Here is a 7,299-nt window from a genome sequence, read left to right on the forward strand (position 1 = left end):
CATCTCTTTGTCTCCGTTTCCTCATTCGTAAAACGGGGATTAAGGCCGTGAGCCCAATGTGGGAGAGGGACTGTGTCCAACCCCATTAGCTTGTATCCACCCAAGCACTTAGAACAGTGCCTGGCACGCAATAAGCACTTAACAAATACCACAATTATTATCAGAACCGGGCCGAAGCCACACTGGCCTTTGTGGATGCTTCGTAATGTGTCACACCCCTGCCTCCCTACTTGATCACTGCACCCCTTGTCTGTGGAACTGCTACAGGCGGGAGTGAGAGAGCGTGAGTGGCACCGTGCAGGCCACCGGCACCAAAATCAACTCTTTCACTCAGGTTCTCAGTTCCCAAGTCTCAGGTCTGGGGCCCCTCCAGCAGTCTCTCCAGGCCAATCTGTTGCTTAACATTTCACAGTCAAGGCAGTGCCTCCCAACCCTCATTTGGGTTCACAAGCCTCAGAAAACTCCATCACCAAAGGGCCCAGGAACAACATCCCCCCACTGACCAATACAGCCCCCAAAAGATCCCCGAGGCAAACTCCCCATGCTGAGGACAGTAAAGTCAGGTCGGGGCTGGAGTGGAGGAGATCATTCCCTGTCATGGAAATACAAAGAGTCTCTCAAGGGAGTGGTGAAGTTCCCCTCTTCTAGGCTGATGGGGCTGTAGGTGCCATGGATGAGCCCCATCATCATACCATAATGATGATGGTATTTGTTAAGTGCTTACTATGTGCAAAGCACTGTTCTAAGCGCTTGGGGGATGCAAGATGACCAGGTTGTCCCACGTGGGGCTCACAGTATTCATCCCCATTTTACAGATGAGGTAACTGAGGCACAGAAAAGTTAAGTGACTTTCCCAAGGTCATGCAGCTGACAAGTGGCGGAGCCAGGATTCGAACCCATGAGCTCTGGCTCCCAAGCCCGTGCTCTTTCCATTGAGCCATGCTCCTGCCCCTGGGGTCATTTTCAGAGGGCCCCCACCAGACATAATAATAATAAAAGTGGTATTTGTTAAGCACTTACTATGTGCCAGGCACTGTGCTACGCCCTGAGGTACATACAAGGTAACTGGTTGAACAGAGTCCCTGTCCCACATAGGGCTCACAACCCATTTTACAGATGAGGTAACAGGCACAGAGAAGTTAAGTGACTTGCCCAAGGTCACACAGCAGACAAGTGGAAAAGCCAGGATTAGAACCCAGGTCCTCCAACTCCCAGGCCTATGCTCTATCCACTAGGCTGCACTGCTGGAAAAAGGAGGATCTGGAGAACCCAGACAGGATACAATCGCTGAAGGGAAGAAAGGTGGGCTACACCTGGGCTCCCTAGCCCATTCCCCTCAGTGGCTTTCTCCAGGCAAATGTCACTTGGGGTGGTGGGGGCCAATGGGGTGACAGAATCCCCAAGTTTCCCTTGGGGAAATGGGTTCCAGACCACAGCCGGCTACAAATTCCTCACTTCAGCCAGGCAGTCAACAGCTTTTTTCACACTTCCACTGGTTTCTAGTCTGTTACCAAAGCAGGATTCCTTCTCCATTCCCAAATCCCCTTCCTCCCGCATTATCAATTCCCAAAGAGCTTGAAAATGACGTCCCCCAACCACCTAGCCCCATGGACTCCCAGTCCTTGCAAACCGCCTAGCAAAATCCAGGCCCCATCCGCACGCTGTGTGCTAAGAAATCCTCTCAAAATGATCTACCAGAATCCTGGTCTCAGAGGAGCATGCAGTGGCAGCTGTGACCCAGATGTGGCTACCCGTTGTTGACCCTGAATAAACGCTCATTAGCAATGAGATGTAAAACAATAGAATATTCATCCGCATGAGGAGAAGATGGCCACACCTCCCAGGGCCATGGGTCACTGCCGTAGAGGAGCAAATCTTCAAGACTGAAAACTCATCACTGCCTCAAAACCCACACCAACACCTCTGATAGCAAGGTACCAGGGGGCTAGTCCCAGGTGCCAACCACTCAGCCCACCCTGAGGGAGCGAGGCTCCCATGTCCACCTGGGGCCAGCTGCCCGACCAGCGGCCTGGGAACATTTTGTTCTGGCTGGGGGGGGGGGAGCGTGCGTCTCAGCATCGGCTGCTGTGATCTGCTCCAGATGTCACCAGCTGGCCCAGCCAGTTTACAGAAATAACCCCCCAGCTCAAGCCATGTCTCCCCGGACACCTAGCAAGTTCACCGGTCTCCTGTCTCAGCCTGAACCGGTCCCCTTCCCTGAAAGCCAGGCTGCTGTACTAAGCACCCCCCAAGGAAGCTCTCAGGGAAGAATCAATGAGACCAGTTACTTTGTCCCAACAGACATGCTGAGAGGGGGACTGAAAGATGATGATGATATGTGTGTGTGTGTGTGTGTGTGTGTGTGTGTGTGTGTGTGTGTGTGTGTGTGTGTGTGTGTGAGAGAGAGAGTGTTTCTACGTGGTGAAGAGGCCAGGAGGCCTTCCCAGACTGAACCCCTTCCTTCCTCTCCCCCTCGTCCCCCTCTCCATCCCCCCCATCTTACCTCCTTCCCTTCCCCACTGCATCTGTATATATGTATATATGTTTGTACATACTTGTTACTCTATTTATTTATTTATTTTACTTGTACATATCTATTCTATTTATTTTATTTTGTTAGTATGTTTGGTTTTGTTCTCTGTCTCTCCCTTTTAGACTGTGAGCCCACTGTTGGGTAGGGACTGTCTCTATATGTTGCCAACTTGGACTTCCCAAGCGCTTAGTACAGTGCTCTGCACACAGTAAGCGCTCAATAAAAACGATTGATGATGATGGTGAAGCCCTAAGTTCTGGGAGAAAAGGGGACTCAGGCTAAAGTCTAATAATGAATAGGGTCCAAGCCGTCTCAAGATTTAGGAGTTAACTTCACAGCAAAAGCAACCAGCCCAGGGAATGGATGGATGGATGACAGAGACACACACACACACACACACACACACACACACAGGCACACATAGGCATACACAGACACCCCCATCCACACCACTCCAAGTAATTCGGGACAGAAAGTCAGAACCCCAGGTTTTGCCCAGGCCCAGTCTAGGTCGGCGCTGGGTCCTGAACTAGTAAGATTCTGGGCCATGTTGGAAGTGGCCAGAATCCCACATCTGCAATAGGCCTGTTCTGAGTTGGCCTGGGGCAGCCCTGAATGTGTTTGAAATTTCGTCTTCCCTTGCTTTAGAGAGGTCTTGGTGTGGATGAGTAGGTGAACCGCCACGGCCTAATTATGCCATATACAGCTAAAATAGAAAGAACGCAGGGTGTTTCTGATGCATAGTTCAGAAAATCTGCAATTAAAGGAATGTGACTATACCTACTTGGCAAAATGCCTTTTAACATGGACAGATCTGACACCTTGGGATATTAGACTACTCTCAGTTGGGGTGGTTTTTTCCCAGGTGTCACGTGTCTGGAGCCTGACCAAAAGAGCAAAGTCTGAGGCCCTATGTGCTGGGAGAAAAGGGGTCTGATGAATTATGAATAGAATTTAAGCCTGTGCAGACCCATAGGTTCCCTTCAGCAGCATCACCCTCCTCCTCCAGCCTAAGTGTACGATGGGATCTGACCCTAAACCTGGGGAAGAGCTAAGGGGGCGGGGGATCTTGCTGCTAACAGCAGAGCAGTCTTTGGTTCCACAGTCCCCTTCTCACAAGCTGCCCAGAGAACTTGCACCAAAACAGCAAGTCACTTGGGGCAGAAAGCCCGACTCCCAGGCTGGCCCAGGTTTTATCCAGGCCCGGTCCAGGTCAGTGCTGGGCCCTGGACTGTTAACAGGGTTCTGGGCCATGCTGGAAGTGACCAGAATCCCACATCCGAACTGGGCCTGTTCTGAGGAGGCCTGGGGTGGCCCTGAATGACTGAGCCCTCTCTGGTTGCAAAGCCCAGCACGAGCCATCTGGGGAACCCATCCCGCCCTCAGGGAGCCTCACCTGTCGAGGCACGTGTGGTACAGTACCAGGAGCCCTCACCTTGCCGGGCACCAGGCTGTTCCATTCCCACTGCAGACCTTCCAGGAAAGAGGTAAGTCCCCTGCCCCAGACCCGACAAGGCCGCAGCCACCCGCCACTCCAGGGGATCTACTCCCCTACACATGGTGAATGGCCCCATGGGCCGCTGGGCGGGTCTGTCCCGCAGGCCGTCAAAGCTCTGCCTTGGCCTTCCGCAAAGCCCCGGGGCTTGGGTCCCCTCTGCCACCCGCCCTCTACCTTCGTCCAGCATGGCACTTGGCTGGCACGTGATAACCCAAGAATTCCCTGAGCCTGGGGATTAACAAGCACAATTTTAAAATAATTAGAAGTGATTGATGATTCATTTCAGAAACAATCCTTGCCAAATAACTCATTAAATGGATTCTCTGTTGGTGCCTGCTCTGCTCACTGTCAAACTCAGCAAACACGGAATAAGATGAAATGTCTTATCACAGGATCCAGCCTGGAGTCTGGGACCCGCTTTCTGCCTCCTGGACCACCCCCCCGATCCCGGAGAGGCAGCGTGGCCTAGTGGACAGACCACGGGCCTGGAAGTCAGAAGTTGCGGAGCTCTCACCCCAGCTCTGCCATTTTCCTCCTGTGTGACCTTGGGCAAGTCACTTCACTTCTCCGTGCCTCAGTTCCCTCAGCTGTAAAATGGGGATTAAGATTGTGAGACCCACGGGGGCCAGGGACTGTGTCCAATCCGATTCGTTTGTAGCCACACCAGCACAGTGTCTTGCACAAAGTACTTAATATATATATTAAGTATATATATATATTGAAAAAAACACCCCTACCCAGAACCACATTCTTATATCCCCGTTCCTGCCTTATGGAAAGTTTTGAGGTGCTTTAAATTGTGGGAGGTAGGGTGGGTCCTATCAGTCTCAAAAGCAGAACTACGGAGCCTCCTTTCTGCTCTGTGTTAGGCTGGCCACAGGTGAAAGCCCAACTTGGGGGCAGGGAAGGAAGGCGAAATGGCCCTGAGCCCCATCCTGAAAGTGGCACTCCCCAAGATCCTTTTCCTTTACTGCTTTTCTCTCCAAGTCAGTTGCCAGCACACAGATAGACATCGGGCCCAGGTGTCCTGCCCCCAGGGGAATCTCAGCAGCTGGTAGCTAACTTCCTCGCATTGCTCATCCCCCCAGGCCGGGCCTAGAGAAAGTTAGTTTGCCGCCCCCCTCCCACTCCCTTGCTGCCCCTCCTCACCTAGCCCCATGAAGCTACCCTCTGCCTCTCCCCCATCCTTCTCCCCATAACAGAGTGGATGCTGCAGCCCAGAAACAGCCATCTTCCAAAGCACCAAGAGACAGGGCTCCCCCAGGGCGACTCTGAGCTCCCACCAGAATTAGTATTTGTTGTCCGGACATAAAACACATTGCTCCGCACACAGTCCACAGCTCGTTCAATGCCGGGGCGAGGTTGCACCCCACTTCTGGAGCTCCAGGATCTGCCCCTGTGCCCCCCTCCCCTATGCTGCTCTAACAGGCCTTCTGGCTTTTTCATCTCAGGAAAAGCAGGTCGGAGGCTCCACCGAAGTGGGAAGCTTTGCCACTGGAGGAAGATAGTCCTTTTATTTTTTATTGTGGAGGATGAAAGGGAGATGGAAAGATGGGACGAGGGCCTGGAGGGTGCTCCTCAAAGGGCCAACAAAAGGCCCGAGGGACTAATCTTCCTGCTGGAGCCAAACCCATACCAAAGTCCTCCCCATCCCTCTATTTGGGGCACTGGGCCCTCACTCAGGTGTAACCACCTCAAATCACCCTTAAAACAATAGCATTTTTCCTGGGCTTGTGCTCTTCAGTCATTAGAGAGCAAACACAGAGACTAACCCAGTCCCCAAATCAGGTCCCTCCAGAAGCAACCACGGCCATCTGGTGTCTGTCCGCTCACCACAGTCCATCAGTCGTATATATCGAGCACCTACTGTGTTCAGAGCACTGTACTATGCACTTGGGCAGATACAATAACCGAGTTAGTAGACACATTCTCTGACCGCAACATTTGAGCTTTCCTCCTGTGGAAACGTGACCCCTGGGGCCTGAGGGGACCAAGTGAGGGAGGAGAGCAGGCCAGAGGGGCTGGTGCAGGGGTCATGGCAAAGCCCGTCTCCTTGTTGGAGCATTTCTTCCTTAAAGAGCCACCGCTCCGCTCAAGAAATGTCAAGTATTTTCCAGACCGGTTTCCAGGCAGCGTCAGCCTGCTTGCCTTTCTGAGAAAGCGCTTAAACATTCAACTTCCTGAGCATATGTTGGGGCTCGGGAGGCGCTTGACATTATTAAAGATGCAGGTGGCCGGCTGGCAGGTCCGCACTGGCCCGGAGCGGGGACGGCCATCGGCCACAAGACACACATTGCCGTACTTTCCCCGGAGCACCAGCGAGGCAGCCAGGGAATGACGGGCTCTACCTTTGAAGATACATACTTTCTGTCAAAAGTAGGTGTGAATTCCAGTTATAAAAGGAGCAGGATATCTTGTTGCCTCTGCAGATCATCTCCCACCTGTAACCATGCTGGCTCTCAAACTCCTCTGAGTAAAGGGGAGAAGGCTGGGCAAGCAGCGGCCTCAAAAGAGTCAACGCAGATGTCAAAGCAGTCCATGCCACCGCCTGCTCTCTCCTTCCTTTCTGTCCCACCGGCCTCTTCCACGGGCCAGAACCGGAACCGAGACCGAGACTGGGCTGGTCTCGGTGGCCCTCTCTCCCTCTGGAGCCCCAGGGCCTGAGGGAGATCATCAGCATCATCAATCGTATTTATTGAGTGCTTACTGTGTGCAGAGCACTGTACTAAGCGCTTGGGAAGTACAAATTGGCAACATATGGAGAGCTGTTGCTAGCTGTATTTGTTGAATAACCACCCACTGTTGGGTAGGGACCGTCTCTATATCTTGCAAACTTGTACTTCCCAAGCACTTAGTACAGTGATCTGCACACAGTAAGTGCTCAATAAATGCGATTGAATGAATGAATGAATGAACCAACTACTCCTGGGACACCAGGAAAAATCAGTGTGGTACTGCTTAATTTACCCTGGGCCAAACGCTAGGGTAGATCTAATCCAATCAGATTATTATCATCATCATTCTTCTTATTGTACTTAACAATAACAATAACAATAATGATGGCATTGTTAAGCGCTTACTACGTGCAGAACACTGTTCTAAGCGCTGGGGGGGATACAAGGTGAACAAGTTGCCCCACGTGGGGCTCACAATCAATCCCCATTTTACAGATGAGGTAACTGAGGCTCAGAGAAGTTAAGTGACTTGCCCAAGGTCACAAAGCAGTCATGTGGCAGAGTCGGGATTCAAACCCATGACCTCTGACTCC

This window comes from Tachyglossus aculeatus, chromosome 13 (genome assembly GCF_015852505.1).
Source record: "Tachyglossus aculeatus isolate mTacAcu1 chromosome 13, mTacAcu1.pri, whole genome shotgun sequence".
In the NCBI taxonomy this organism is placed as follows: Eukaryota; Metazoa; Chordata; class Mammalia; order Monotremata; family Tachyglossidae; genus Tachyglossus; species Tachyglossus aculeatus.